Genomic DNA, 16473 nt, shown 5'->3' on the forward strand with positions numbered 1-16473 from the left:
GAATAAACCTAACTAAAGAGTTGAAAGACATGTATTTTGAAAACTATGAAACACTGATGAAAGAAGTGAAGGGGATACAAAGAAATGGGGAAACATTTCATGCTCATGGATTGGAAGAACAAATATTGTTAAAATGTCTATACCAAAGAAATCTACACATTTAATGCAATCACTATCAAAATACCACCAGCATTTTTCACAGAGCTAGAACAAACAATCCTAAAATTTGTATGGGACCACAAAAGACACCGAATAGCCAAAGCAAACCTGAAGAAGAAAAGCAACGCTGGAGGAATCACAATTCCAGACTTCAAGTTATAGTACAAAGCTGTAGTGATCAAAACAGTATGGTATTAGCACAAAAATAGAAATGTAGATTAATAGAACAAAATAGAGAGCCCAGAAATGAACCCACAACTATATGGTTAATTTGTTTTTGACAAAGCAGGAAAGCATATCTGACAGGAAATACAGTCTCTTCAACAAATGGTGCTGGGAAAACTGTACAGCTACACACACAAAAGACAGTGGATCACTTTCTTACACCATGCACAAAAATGAATTCAAATGGATTAAAGATTTAAGTGTGAGATTTGAAACCATAAAAGTACTAGAAGAAAACAGGCAGCAACCTCTTTGACATCAGCCAGAGCAACTTCTTCTAGACATGCTCCAGAAGTTAGGGAAACAAAAGCAGAAATAAAGTATTGGGACAACATCAAAATAAAAAGCCTCTGCATAGCAGAGGAAACATTCTACAAAACTAAAAGGCAACCTATGGAATGGGAGAAGATATTTGCAAATGACATATCTGATAAAGGGTTATTTTCCAAAATATATAAAGGACTTGTAAAACTCAACAGCCAAAAAGCAAATAATCCAATTAAGAAATGGGCAGAAGGCATGAATAGACATTTCTCTAAAGAAAACATCTAGATGGTCAACAGACACATGAAAAGATGCTCAATATCAATTATCATCAGGGAAATACAAATCAAAACTACAATGAGATATCACCTCACACCTGTCAGATAGGCTAAAATCAGCAACACAAGAAAGAACAGGTGCTAGCAAGGATGTGGAGAAAGGGGAACCCTCATACACTGTTGGCTGGAATGGACACTGGTGAAGCCACTTTGGAAAACAATATGGAGGTTCCTCAAAAAGTTATAAGAGAACTACCCTATGATCCAGAAATTGCACTACTCAGGATTTACCTCAAGAATACAAAAATACTAATTCAAAGGGATACATGTACCCTGATGTTTATAGCAGCATTATCTACAATAATCACACTATGGAAGCAGCCCAAATGTCCATCGACTGATGAATGGATAAAGAAGATGTAGTTTATATACACAATGGAATATTACTCAGCCATAAAAGAGAATGAAATCTTGCCATTTGCAATGACATGGATAGAGCCAGGGAGTACTATGCTAAGTGGAATAAGTCAGAGAAAGACTAACACCATATGATTTCACTCGTATGTGCAATTTAAGATACAAAACAAACAAAGGGGAAAAAAAGAGAGAGGGAAACAAGGCAAGAAAAAGACTTTTAACTGTGGAGAAAAAATTAATGGTTACCAGAGGGGTTGGTGGGGGATGGATAAATTAGGTGATGGCGATAACAGAGTGCACTTGCTGTTATGAGCACTGGGTGTTTTATGGAGGTTTTGAATCACTATATTGTACATCTGAAACTAATGTTGCACTGTATATTAACTAACTGGAATTTAATTAAAAACTTAAAAAAACACACAATTAAAGAAAAAAATAAACACATAAATAAAAAATAAACATTTTGTTTACGTGCTAGAAAAGGACAGAATAAAGAACATAAAAAAAAGAAATGTTAAAAAAAAAAAAGAATGTAAGATACCAAGAAGGGTCAGTAAAAAAATAGTTGAGTCTGTGGGTAGGAATACAGGAAGCCATCATACTGTTTGAGAAGATATTGTAACAGATCTGTTCAGTGCTTTGTTAAAACTCTGATTCCTTCTAGGTTAAATAAAGATACTTGTGTATTGTGGGCTGACTAAACACTGCTTTTATATGGGCCATTGACACGTGAGATTGATAAAGATTAGGATTTTCCTGAAAGATATAGTAAATGTAGAAGACAGCAGAATTTACAAAAGCTAACATCTAGAATCTGAATCCTTCTCAAAGAAAGGCAATTCTATTTCTCATTGGGATTAAAATCACCCTGAAAGGTATGGTAAACATTGACAGAAGAAGCAGTTTTGAAAATATGTGAATTCACCAGAGATAAGAAATGCCTTGAATGCCAATTGCTGAAGATATAAGGAGATAGCAGCAGAAACATTTTATTCAAAGATTCAAGAGTTTAACTTATACTGCAGGGTAATTATTGATAGCACTTACAGAGGAGTCTATCACAAAGTCTGATCATTGATAGGAAGAATCTTTCTTTGGTCTTTTGCTTTTTAAACCTGGAAATTTGAATTATAAAAGCATGAACAGATGTAAAAAAGCAATTTCTTTTGTAATCTCTTTTAGTCATTAATTCAGACTTTTCTAAAAGGAACAAAAATATAACATGGTATTGAACACTTGTAAAGTTCTTATATCCCTTCTCTAATTTGCAGAACCCACCAGGAAGGAAAAATACAATTTCTACTTTTCCCATGAGAAAATATACTAAGAGATCAGTTGCAGGCAAAATATCATATTAGGAATTCATAAACACTGAATGAAAAAAAGTCCCCTATCTATAGGAATCACTGCAATGATCATTAGACCATATAATTCAATTAATATATTCAATTAATATATCATTACTGAATGGTAATTTAGGGATAGTCCCTAGAAATAAGAAGTAAATTTAGATTTATTCATGTGATTTCCCTACTTTTCTCTTTCATATAAAAGCTGCATTTTGAATTTTAAGGATGAAATAGCATATGTTTGCAATGCATTCACTCATTCATTTAGTCACTCATTCAATTGATTAACCAAGAGATTAATCTGGTATCTATCATAGGCCAGACACTGTTCTAGAACAGTGTCTAGATTTAAAAAGAGATAGATAAGAACTTTACCTATTGTAGCTCAGAGCTGATGATATTAGACAATTAAATCAGAACAATAGGGTGGAGTAAAGGCTGTGGTAGGACAGATCTGTGAAACATATAAGCATGTTTCAGAGCTTTTTGGAAATAGTTGTGGAGAGGGCTAAACTTTCGAAATCACACAGGAAGATGATTTAGACTTGGTTACTGGTCATTCATATGAGGGCTGTTTCTGAAGATAGAAATTGAAAATATCAATTACACTTATTTTAGAAGAAGTAAACATTTCTATCAATTCAGGTTAACCTCTGATTTAAAAGAAGAGAATTGAGATAGCTTCAAACTTGCACCATGCTGGTCCAAACCTATGACACTAACTCAACATCAAGGAATTTCACATGTTAGATTTAAAATATCCCTGTTCAATACATGAATGGTGGGGTGCCCAGGTGGATTAGTCCATTAAGTGTCTGACTCTTGGATCTCGGCTCAGGTCATGATCCCGTGGTTTGTGAGATGGAGCCCTGCATCAGGCTCTGCACTGACAGTGGGGAGCCTGCTTGGGATTCTCTTTCTCCCTCTCCCTTCCTCTCTCTCTCCTCCTCCCTGCCTTCTCTCAAAATAAATGAATAAACTTAAAATAAAAATACATGAATGGTTATGAGCATTTAATATCAATCAACGGGCATTTAAAAATATATTATAAAGAAGGCTGGAAAATCCTATTAAAATTTAACTATCGGTTACACACCTTTTAAAAATCTTGTGACTTTACAATTATATTTAACTTGGAACCAACAGACTCCTAACTCTTCTTAAAGATGAATGTCTTAACTCTGCTCTCTTATATTGGCCAAGCACAGTGACAAAATAACATATAAAGAAACCACTGACTGTCAAAAAACTAAGGGACACTAATTGCAAAATACTTACAGATTGAGCAATGATGAAGAATTCTATTGACTTTATCTCCCCAGATTGCTTTTGTATAAAATCTAGAAATTCTTTAAATTCAAAACTGGAGAAGAAAAATGGAGACATGGAATACCATGTAAAAATAGAGACCATTACAAAATTCCCTTTAAACTTGGTCATCCTTTTCTTCAAATACACGTGTTGAAAACAAATCTGCATCATACCTAGGCAGGATAAAGCCAAATTTCAGGATTCGTGTCTTTAATGTTTTTAACCCCAACCCCCCAACAGCCATATTAATTTAAATCTCCAAGATGCCAATAGCTAGGTTTAGAGACATCATCACACTGAAAAGGTGGACTCTGTTGTAACCGCTTATTAAAAACAAACCAAGCCAAACTTGTGGTTTAAAAATTGGGACCAGATGATGCTTAATAAGCATGAAATGCTTTCGGTGTTACAAACGAGAACCAGGTGTGGAGAAAAGCAGCTTGAAGCTGAGCATGGCTACCTATAAGCAGGGCTCATCTTCCTCTCAGAGGGTGACAGTCAGTAAACTACATAGCTTGGTTACCACCTTGTCTTCTTTAGGTGAGCTGTCCAACTGCACAGAAAAAACTGGGCATTCAAAAGTGGAGAATATGAAGGCTGTTTCTTAAAAAAATGTGTGTGTTCTACCTAAAAGTACCTAAAAGTAGACAGGGAGGAAATGAATGCTCAACATCAAGGCAATTAATAGAGATTCTGGATAGGGTGGCTGCCTCTCTAAGTGCCCAGCCATGAGGGGCACCAAACAATCAGCAAGGTGATTCTGACTTTTAACTTAATAAACCTTTCTCTTTTAGTGAATGTCTGATAGCTGAGTGATCTCTGTAAAGTTATTTTACTCTCTGGGCCTTGATTTTCTCATTTGTAAAATGTGACAGTGGGGTCTTAAGATCTAGTATCAGTCTTCTGCAATAGCACTCTATGGTGTTGTCTCCAAAATGTGTCTGTTCAAGAGAGCAATTAAAAGAAGGCTTCTTTATTTCACTCAGACGTCAAGCTGTAGCCACCAAACCCTTCTATATTATTGGTTCTGACTTCAAAGGAGCAGGATAAACAAATTCTTTGCCAAGAGAAAAAAATCAGTTTTGCTGTTTTCCCCTCTATTCATACAAACTCATTAAATCAAAGTTTCTAAGCCCAAATATCTGCCAGTTGTCCTTCAGTGGGTCTATATTAAATAATCTCCACCTGGCTGAGACACAGTAGGAGACAGACTTGTGCTCTCAAGAGGATGACAATGCCATAACTCAGTGGTTGCCAAATTTCAGCATACACCAGAGTCATCTAAAGGGCCTAAAACACAGATAACTGGGTTCTGCCTTTAGAATGTCTAATTCAGTTACTTTGGGATGAAGTCCAAGCATTTGCACTTCTAAGAAGTTCCCAGGTGATGCTCATGCCCTTGGTGGGGTCTCACCTTTTAAGACCCATTGCCATACTGAACGTAAAGATGCGTAGTCTAGGTGAACAAACATGATATTATTATATTAGAGCCATTGTTATTTCTATTGGATCTTAAGACATAGCACTGTTAGGCACAACAGAATATAAATAACTTCAAATATAAAGATATCTTTCAAACTATGCCCCTATTTTTCTGCTATTTTTCTGCATTTGAGCAGGAGTAAAGGCATACTGAAGAGGAGTCTATTGGCAAACTGATGGTGTTGACATTAAAGCTATGTTGGCTACTATCCCCAACTAGGTTTTCAGGACAGATTACATAACTGGGGGGCTCCTTGTTAAAAAAAATATTAAGAATTTCAAGATGGTAACAGCAGAGCATTACACCAAGCACAGGGCCCTTCTAAGCACAGGTCCCTGTGTGACTGCATGTGTGACACCCATGAAGCTGGCCCTACCTATTCTTGTCCTGAGGATTAGGAACTCTAGTTCTATAAAAAAACAAGATGCTAGGAGTAAGAGAGAGGTTTTGAAGGGAAGTAGAGAAGGCAGGGACAACTACCACTTCCACCTGGGATAATTGGAGCATTTGTCACCAATAACAAAAATTAAGCACCTACTGAATAATAACATCCGTTGAATAATCATACTCAGCTCCTGCCCTATAGGGCTTTGTAATTTTATGAAATAACAATATACATTTAAGGACAAATATATTTTAAGCCCCATGAGGACAAGGAAATATTGGGTTTATTTACTACTGTATGCCAGGATCTAGCATGATGCTTAAAGTGGATGTTCGTTATGTATTAAGTGAAGGAGAGAATTTATCTACAGTGGATGTCCTCTGTCTATGGGCAGGGTATGCAATCAAAGAATGAGAATTCTCAATAATCAGAATGTTTATTACCAGGTTAGAAAGCAGTGGGTTCCTTTAACATATTTAGTATTACAATAAATATTTGCTGAATTAAGTTGGATTGAATTGTAGAATCCTTTACCAGCATAAGCTTGTAAAGAAAGAACTCATGAAAGAAAAAAACCAAAATCTATTATCATAAGACTTGGGTTTGAATACCAGTTCTGTCAATCACTATTTGTAAGAATTAATACCATTGGTCACTTTTTCTGGAAGCTTACTCTTAACCTTCCTTACGTGAAGAAATGAAGAATGAGAAAAGTGAGAGAGTACAATGTTGATATATTGTAATTTCTAGGCAGCTTATTTTAACAGAAATAGAGAAATTTTTTTTGTGCTACAGAAAACAAGAAATGGAGGGATAAGGTATTTCTGGCTGTGGTAGTTGGTGAATTCTTCCTGGTATAAGCAGGGAAAAATTAAGAGATATAGAAAATAAATAGTTTAGTTACAGAGCTGAGGGAGAGTAGGAAAATAAAGAGAACATAATTATCAAACTCAAATGGTTATATAACATCCAAGAAAGTAACATAAACTAGCTGTGGCTGTAACTGAAAGAATACAAGCCCTATCTAGAAATGGCAGCCAATTGTCATTAAAGATTCACCATTGCCTCAAATCCATATTTTAATATTGAATCTCCCAATTTTTAAATACTGGAAACTAAGTCAAAATTTGAAAAACACTTTGATGTTGAAAAGAAAAAGTAATTGTGGGCAATATCTGGCCTCTGGGTTTTCAGTTTACCGTTTCTGGCTTAGAAGGAGAGTTGACTTGTACTGGTTGCACTGAGGTGAAGGTAGGGCACGAGTGTGGCAGAAGCAGTGGAAAGCAGTCAAAATATAGAGAAGCTTGGGGCGCCTGGGTGGCTCAGTCGGTTAAGCGGCTGACTTCGGCTCAGGTCATGATCTCGCGGTCCGTGAGTTCGAGCCCCGCGTCGGGCTCTGTGCTGACAGCTCAGAACCTGGAGCCTGTTTCAGATTCTGTGTCTCCCTCTCTCTCTGACCCTCCCCCGTTCATGCTCTGTCTCTCTCTGTCTCAAAAATAAATAAACATTAAAAAAAAAAAAAAATATAGAGAAGCTTAAGCAGCAGACCTGGCTGAATATCAGAGAGCTCACTAGCTTTATTTTTATCTATCTATCTATCTATCTATCTATCATCTATCTATCTTTAATGTTTATTTATTTTGTGTGATAGAGATTGAGTGTGTAAGCAGGGGAGGGGCAGCAGAGAGAGGGAGAGAGGGACAATCCTAAGCAGGCTCTGTGCTAATGCAGAGTCAGACTCAGGGCTCAAACTCATGAACTGTGAGATCGTGACTTGATCTGAAATCAAGAGCTGGACACTTACCCAACTGAGCCACCCATGCACCTTATCACTAGCTTTATTTGATCAAAGATAATTTCGGAGACATATTCACTCATTTACTTGACAAATATTTAGGAGTTTCTCTGATGCTCCAGGCACTGTGCAAAGCAATAGGGATGCACATGAGTGTCTTAGGTTAGGCTTCCAAAACAAAATACATAGACTGGATGGGTCAAATAACACATTTATTTTCTCAACTGCTCTGGAGGCTGGAAGTCTGAGATCAGGATTACATGGATGGGTTTTGGTGAGGGCTCTTTTTCTGGCTTGCAGATGGCTGCCTTGTTGCTGTGTGCTCATACGATTTCTACTTGGTGCACATGCACAAGGCTGGGGAGGAAGAGAGAGAGAGAGAGAGAGAGGGAGAGAGAGACAGAGAGGGAGAGAGAAACAGAGAGATGATAGAGTGAGAAAGCTTTCTGGTATCTCTTCTTTAAAGGGTACTAATCCCTTTAAAAGGGCCCCACCCTCATGATCTCATCTAACCCTAATTATCTCCTAAAGGCCAAATACCATCACTTTGGGGGTTGGGGCTTTAACACTGAATTTGAGGAGGGGACACATTCAGTCTATAATGAATAAGTTGTGAACCCTACTCTGAAGGAATGTTTAGTCAAATAGGAAGACTAGATTATATTTGTGTGTGTATGTGTTTGAATCTTTAGTAGAACATCCATAGAAAGCTACCAATAAACATTAAGAATCTAGGTTAAGTAATCTCTGTGTTGTGCTGGGCTATGGGAAGTAGATATCTGAAGAATATTCAAGTAGAGTTGGTTTTTACACCAAATCTCAAAAAGTCTGTGAATTTGAACACAAAGGGATGGGTGAGGTATTGCAGACAGTTGGAATAACATGAACAAAGACATAAATGATAATAGAAAATATTTATAGGAAATATTGAAAATTCTATTTGGTTGAATACAGGATAGCCAGTGGTCAGGTCCTGGAGTGATCTTAATTTTGGGATAAGGAGTTTTGGACTTTATTGTATCAGCAGTGGGTGCATTGATTTTGGGGGTGAGGAGTAACATAATAAAAACTGTTGTGAAATAATAAATTTCAATGTAATGCATAGGAGGAAATAGAAGATAGGGTGAAGGGGGCCATGAGATTCTTAGAGTCTAGTAATACTCTTGGTGAGAATAATAAAAGCTTGATCAGTGTAGTGGCAGAGGGAATGGAGAAGGAAAAATTACACAAGATATCTAGGGCACCAGATAGATTCATTAACTGTTCCTTATGAGGGATCAGTGGGAGAGAGAATCAAAGATGATTCTGGGGTTTTAAACTTGGCTGGTTACACGGATGCTGGTGATCCAAACCAAATAGGGAATGCAAGAGCAGAAGCAGGATGCCGGAATTTGGAGAGTTGGGTGGACATGTTAAATTCTATTGTGCAGCTGTTGACTTTGAGGTGCCAGTATGTTTCTAGATTGAGCTTAGAAAGAAATAAGATTTGAGAGTAGAGGAAGGGTCAGATATGTATACTTGGGAGTCATTCATATAGTGACAACATTTATAGTTTTGGAAGGGAATAGAGGTCCTCAAGAGAGACCAGAAAAAGAAAAGAAGATTGATGAAGACATGTCCATACTGAGTGGGGAATTCTGCTATTTTGTGATCAAAAGAGAATGAGGACCAGGGAAAGGAGTGGTCAGAGAGATCAGGAAGAATCATGATGGTGCAGTGTTTTATATGTCTTCACAAAAAAGAGTTTCAAGAAAGAGGGGCAGGTGATCAATGGTATCAAATTCTACCAGGACATCAAAAAGAATGATTGAGAAGTGGCCACTGGATTTGGCAATTAGGAGATTAGTGATTATCAGCAGAGACTGAATTGTAGTATTTTCCTTAAGTTACAAGAATATCCTGCTTTAACCACCTCCTACTTTCATGGGTATGGACATGTGCATTCACATAACAAAACCAATTCATACACATAACAAGTTCAATATTAACGCACAATGTAGAGAGACTTGCAAATGTTTTTTAATACAATTTTATTCTTATCATAGGCAAGAAGGACACACAGTGCTCTTGAATTAAGTCAAAAGGCTGAATTATGGCATTTAAAACTTTAATAAACAGTTAAAAATTCTTTCAGTTCCATTCCAATTGAAAAGGCCTATACATCTGAAAGAGGGATGCAAACTGCTAGGAAGAAGCTGCCTTAAATGTAGGACCCTCAGTTTGAACAGTCACTCAGTGAGCAGCCTCTTTTCTGTGAGCTGTCTGGCAGCCAAACATGCTTATGAGATTTTAAAAAAGGACTGTGAAGGCATAAAGGCTGAGGGCATACAGAGAGGATGTGTACTTGCTCTGTAATGCCATCATGGAGATCTCACTCATGTCCTAGGCTGCACTGCTATGGGATAGGAAAATCCTAACCAATGATAGTTGCAAACACAATTGCTGAGCTTTTCTGAACAAAGCTTTGTGTTCAGGCACCACTGAAAGTGTCCGCATAGTCAAAGGCTGCCAACTTCACCCTTCAACTGGGTGAAATCTGTGCCAGGAGAAAGGGGTTGGAGGGCCTTTTATTCACTTGGTAATTATACAGAAATGGGTATTTCATGCATTTTTAGAAATGGAGAGTGGGGTGAGGATAGAAAGGCAGGCACTTAGTGCAGTGACAGCTCTGGTCATGTGGCTTGGCCTCATAGGCACCACCGCAGTCTCTTTGGGGGCAGCCTGTCCAGCACTGGCCCGGGCTGGCACCAAGTATGAGAAGAAATGAGAGGGCAATCTGGCATTTTCTTATTTGTTTATTTTTACCTCTCAGGCCTGCTGAAAACAACTGGAATCTTCTGAGTTGCTGAAAGCACATAGGCTTCTTTGATGAAGCTCTTGGCCTCTGCCACTCTAAAGCCAAAGAGGCTCATTGATTAAGTTGTCGGGTGACCATGCCCTCTGTAAATTCAGGTCAGACCAGAGGCAATGGTTAATAGCTGGAAGGTAACTGTCCCTAATACAATCTTGCTATAACCTTCAAAGCTTAACATAAAATAGTATTCCACTGAAATCCAAACTGAAAATTGGGAAATGTTTTGAGCCTGGGCATCTGCCTGTGTTATTTAGCAAAGGAAATTCTGGGAAAGCAAAGATAAAGAAGTAGAAAAGAATGATTGAACACAGCTGTAGAGAAGCCATGTAGATAGCCAAGGACAAGGGTCAAAGGTAAACTCAGACCCTTTTTTTCTTTCTTTTTTAAGGATTAGGGGTGAATCAGGTTAGGGGATGGTAGACTGTGAGGACCGGTTTACATCACACTCAGGCTACTGATTGTTACCCTTGGTTATGGTCCCATCAAATGAGCTCAGAGTCCAGTTAGCCTTTACTGGATTGCCTTTTATTTCAGGGGAAAGGGATCCTAGGGCAGACTGTTAACTTGTAGGCTCAATAGTTTGGTGTGGCTCTGACTGAGTCCAAGGACCAAGTGGAAGTTTATGAGCAGGTCTGCACCCTTTAGCTCCATAAGTTTTTTATGATTTTCATTGAAGTATTCCCATTGAAGAATTCATCAGACTCTGATTTACTCTAAATCAAATCAAGTTTATCACTATTGGGAAAATTTACTGGGCTTGGATTTGGGGAAAATCTAAGAATTTTAGTACCCAAAGCCCTGGAAATCTGGGTTTATCAACAATTAGCAATGTGACCCACACCAGACCAAGGTACTTGGCTTTTCTCAGTGATAAGGAGCTATATTATACTGAGCACTTGCTACCTACTACGCATTGTGCTAAGTGCTCTACTGGAATTACCCAAGTTTTTCTTTACAATATCTCTATGACAAAGGTATTGAGTTATCCTCCAGTTCTCTCTTTTACAGAAGTGGCTAATTGTGTGAACTTGAGACTCAATTTCCTGTCTGTAAAATAAGAGCTTAGACTAGAATGATTAAAAAATACCTTTCATTTCTGATATTTAATGGGTTTCAGGTTTTAGACGATTAGAAACAAATTACTTTCTGGAAGTTGGAAAGAATCAACCAGGAGGAAAAAAGAGTGTGATATCAATAACTTGAAACCATTTTCCAAATTAGATAAAATTTACCCTACCCTTAAAAGCAATTTCTTATACATCTAGTAACTAATAGTTTTAATAGTGGGCTTTGACACTGTATTGAGAAATTAATTTTCTCATAGCTCTGGAGGTGGGAGTCCAAGATCATTGGCAGGTTTGGTTTCTCCTGAGGTCTCTCTCCTTAACTTATACAGATGGCCACCTTCTCACTCTGTCTCCATATGGTTTTTCCTCTGTGTGTATTCCTAGTATCTCTCACATGTTCAAATTTCATCTTCTTAAGGACACCAGTCAGATAGGATCAGGGCTCACCCTAATGACCCCATTTTAACTTAATCATCCTTTTAAAGACTCTATCTCCAGAGACACTCACATTTTGAAGTAGTAGTAATAATGTTTCAACATATGAATTTTGAGGGATACAATCCAAACTATAACAGACATTTTGATCATCAAAACAATACCATGTATTAGCAACCCAAAAAGTACTTTTGTGCTTTTTACAGTTGAGAAAATTGAAACTCAGAAATGTTAAGTAACATGTCTAAAGTTATATGGCTAGTAAGCGGCAGAGCTGAGATTGGACCAGGTTTTCAGACCCATTCCTAGTGGTCTTTGCATCACATTGCTTCTTGAATATTATTTAGGGGGTCTCTCTTACTTAGTAAGATGGCTGAGAATTTCTCCTCCTGAGTATGAAGTGACAAACTGCTGGTTGTTTAGAGGTCACTTGTAGCTTGGACACTAATGAAGTTAAATAGAATCTGCTTCTCATAGGTTGGACTCACTGTTAACCCAAAAGCCTTATAAAGTGAGATCAAGAGAGTAATATTTATCCCTATTTTCCCCTGGTATCAATGATACCCTGTGTTTTATATGAGTACAAAAATATTTTGCCCAAACCATTGAAAGTTGTCTCAATTCTGGCTGCTAAATGTGGCCAGATATATAGTCCAACTCACATCTTGGTTTTTGGACACTCCTGTGAAGGAAAGTAACTCAGGTAAAAATTTACACCTAAAGAAGTGGTAGGAGAAGAAAATAAAATGCTCATTTGGAGATACAAGATCATTTCCCCCTACAACATAAGTAGATTGCACTACGTTTTAACTTTTGGGGGATTATGGAATCCCTTTAAGAGTATTTTTTCAGAAAAATACACATACACATTTTACTGATAATTTCTGGAAGTTCATGGACTCCTAAAGCTCATCAATGGATCTTGTATTTGAAATTTGGTGATTATTTTTCTCAGTTTAAAAATAACAAAAATTTGGAGTAAAAAAAAAAAAAAACCTATAGTAGTAGAAAGGCAAGAAAACTAGGTTCCAGTTCAAGTTTTGCTAGAATGATTATATTGTATGATACTTAACATTTTGGTTTTCACTTTTTCATTAATAAAAGGAGAAAGAATGATTTCTAAAGTCATGACAATTAAAACTTGCATGAATCTAAGCTAAATATATTTCAAAGTTAAAAGCTTTGAATGCCAAGTGGTAATCCTATTCCAACCCCCACTTCTACCATATATCATTCCCTTAGAGAATGCTAGAGACTATTTCTTTCTTTTTCTCGATAAAAGAGAAAGAATCTTGCTAATTCCCATCTAAGGGAAGCTAGATCTAGGAAATTTCAATATTTTTGGCCAGGTTAAATCCTGAGAGGACTGTGGCCCCGGATGCAGATCTATGAAGTTGAAACTGGTGAGGCCCCTAATTAGTGAACATTTGAGATCTTTTTCTGAATCACACAAAATCCCTCTTCCCAAATAACCCAGAAAACAACCCCTGAAGTCTATTAAGCACCAAGTGTTCTCTACTGAGTCTGGGGTAACTTGACTCACCAAATTGATCCCTGTTGCTTCTCTCAAGCTATAAAATACGTCCGTCTATGTCTGAGCCATAGAACCTGCCTCCTACTTAAGTGAAATTTGTCTCTAAATCTCACAAACCTGATCCTATTAGCTCTTCCATAGAAAGTACCATAGACTAAGTGACTTCAGAAATTTCTGACAGTTCTAGAGGCTAGGAAGCCCAAGATCAAGGTGCTGCCATTATTCATTTCTGGTGAGAGTTTTTTACCTGACTTAAAGACAGTTGCATTCTCATTGTATCCTAAGCTTGACTGGTTCTCAAATGGCAAGACATTAAGACAGAGTGCTTGGGTATCTTTTCTTATAAGGGTACTAATGCCATCATGAAGGACTCACCCTTATGACCTCATCCAAACCTAATCAGCTTCCAAAGTCTCCATCATCAAATACATCTCATTGGGATTATGTCATCAACATATGGATTTTGTGGGGGATACAAACATTAAATCTTTATCAATGTTTGCACATGGTTTGAGTTATGGGTTCAACTTCATTCTTTTGGCATGCTGATATCCAGTTGCCATTTCAACCATTTGTTGAAGAGACTCTTCTTTCCCCCATTGAATGGCCTCAGCACTCTTACTATAGTTTGATTTTTTTTCCGTACTCAAATTCTATTCCATTGATTTATATGGCCAGTTAGTTGTATGCTAGTACCACACTGTTTATGGAGCTTTGTAGTTAGTTTTGCAATTGGGAAGTATGAGTCCTCTGACGTTGTTCATCTCTTTCAAGATTTTTTGGCTAGAGTTCCTGGCAATTCCATATGAATTTTAGGATCAGCTTTTCCATTTTTGAGAATAAAAGCCATTGAGATTTTTACAGGGGTTGTGTTGAATCTGTAAATTGCTTTGGGGAGTATTGGCATCTTAACAATTTTAAGTCTTCCAACTCATGAACATGAAGTGTTTTTCTATTTATGTAAGTTTTAAATTTCTTTCAGCATTGTTTTGTAGTTTTTAGTGTGCAAATCTTGCATCTCTCTAGTTAAATTTATTCCTAAATATTTTATTCTTTTTGATGCTATTGTACATGGATTTTTTTGTCTTAGTTTCCTTTTTGTTTTTGTTTTTCCAGCTTTACTGTTAATTTCCTTTTTGGGTTGTTCATTATTAGTGCATAGGAACTCCTTTAAAAAGGCTTTGGACATAGATGAAAAGATTTGTAAATGAATATTCATTATACATTAGTTAAAATAAATGTTTAAGGTAAGTAAATATAATGTTAAATGAGTATCTGTTCTAAATTGATTTTCAATTAACCAATCAACTACCCTAAATGATCACATTGGATAAGAGAATTCTAAGTTTTAAAAACTTACATTTTTATAATACATTTTTATATTCCAAAAGTATCACCAATACATTATTTGCAAATGTTATGTTTACTACTATTTCTATGAGTAGACAATGAATACTTAAATGGGCTAAGTAGCATTTACTCTGCTAAGAGCTCACAAGGTAAATGACTGGGGAAGCAGTTTTTACACTGCATTTGTTGCCTTTGATATTCAAAGAAGATACCTTTGGATATTAACTGTGTGTCCCTCCCTTCCAGGCTTTGAGAAGCAATAAATATAAAGGGAAGAAGCTCAGGATCTGGATTCAGGTTCTAACTCTGAACTACCTCTCAGCTAAGTAGGTAATTTCATGATTCTGAATTTTAGTTTTTCTCATCTAGTAAATGGGAAAAACAAAAACTGCTTAATGTAGCTGTGAAAATTAAATGTGGGCAATCTTTTATGAAATTGCCTGGTATATAGGATGCCCTCAATATTAAAGGAGAGATTTTGAAATATTTACTCAGTTAATATATATTATATATTTATTTCACCTATTCATTCTGTCAGGTCCAACTTTGGGGCCAATAGCAACTGTGCAAAATGCCTATGCTATGCATTAAATACATGCTGAACAAATATTGTCTTTTATATGATTAATGAGGGGTCAGTGTTACTGTTTTTGGCCATGAAACCTAGCAAAGTTAATGCTCCAAAAGAGATTAGGGCTTCATTATTACTGCCCTCACAAACTAGAAGTTTGATGGTTTGTTCTTTTTTTTTAAAGTTTATTTATTTATTTTGAGAGAGAGAGAGAGAGAGAGAGAGAGAGAGAGAGAGACAGAGGCAGAGGAAGAGAGAGAATATCCCAAGCAGGCTCCACACTGTCAGCACAGAGCCTGATGCTGGGCTCAAACTCACGAACCATGAGGTCATGACCCAAGCCGAAATCGAGTCAGAAGCTCAACAGACTGAGCCACCCAGGTGCCCCTGATGGTTTGTTCTAATTATGAGGGAGCCCCTCTAGGGTTCTGAGAAATTTTCTTAAAAGCACATGGCTAATTTGGTACATCAAAATCCTCTCATGCACTTCCCATTTGTGAGTGATTCTAAGTTGGCTTTACCTGAAACTTAATAACTGGTACCCTCTAGTTTATGAAACCCAAACTGGAAGAGGAAGAAAAGAAGGCATCCTTGCTTTATGTCCATGTCATGGATGTAGAACTTTTTGAACTGTTCTGCCAAAGTATGAGATTTTGAGTTTTTCAAATATGAAAATGTCATTGAAGAGATCATGGATGATTGGGCAAATTCCTTCAATAAGATGGCTAGAACATGGTTCAGAGGGTGAATTACATACCATATGGCATGTGATCCTCATTAAATAGAAGAAATCCAGGAGCTTTAACAGATGTTTTGCTGAAGCAGATCTCTTGAATGGAGTCAAAATCCCAAGGTAATGTTAGTCTAGTTTGTTTGATCAGAGGAATTGGGAACTGCTTAAAGAATGCCATGCCTGGATGAAGTGGTGTGAGCCAAGGACATTTGAAAGAAATTAGGTCTTTCTAAGCTTCTTTGTGTTGCTTGGACATATTGAGG

The 16473-nt window shown here is 37.0% G+C and overlaps 1 long non-coding RNA gene across 10 annotated transcripts in view; it reads right to left on the minus strand.

The window, feature by feature from the left end:
- Positions 1-16473, minus strand: part of LOC144615952 (uncharacterized) — a 547072-nt gene that overhangs the window by 30877 nt on the left and 499722 nt on the right. For 6 of the 10 annotated variants that reach the window (XR_013554718.2, XR_013554719.2, XR_013554724.2 and 3 more), the window contains one exon: positions 2391-2458. The exons of 1 other annotated variant lie outside the window; for it this stretch is intronic. This is a non-coding gene — a long non-coding RNA (uncharacterized LOC144615952). Of the gene's footprint in view, positions 1-2390; positions 2459-3970; positions 4056-7861; positions 8024-10471; positions 10607-16473 lie in introns of those variants that run through there. 3 more of the 10 variants (XR_013554720.2, XR_013554721.2, XR_013554729.2) reach the window with 2 other exon arrangements.

Source organism: Panthera onca, chromosome A1, assembly GCF_046562875.1.
Source record: "Panthera onca isolate mPanOnc1 chromosome A1, mPanOnc1 haplotype 2, whole genome shotgun sequence".
Classification (NCBI taxonomy): domain Eukaryota; kingdom Metazoa; phylum Chordata; class Mammalia; order Carnivora; family Felidae; genus Panthera; species Panthera onca.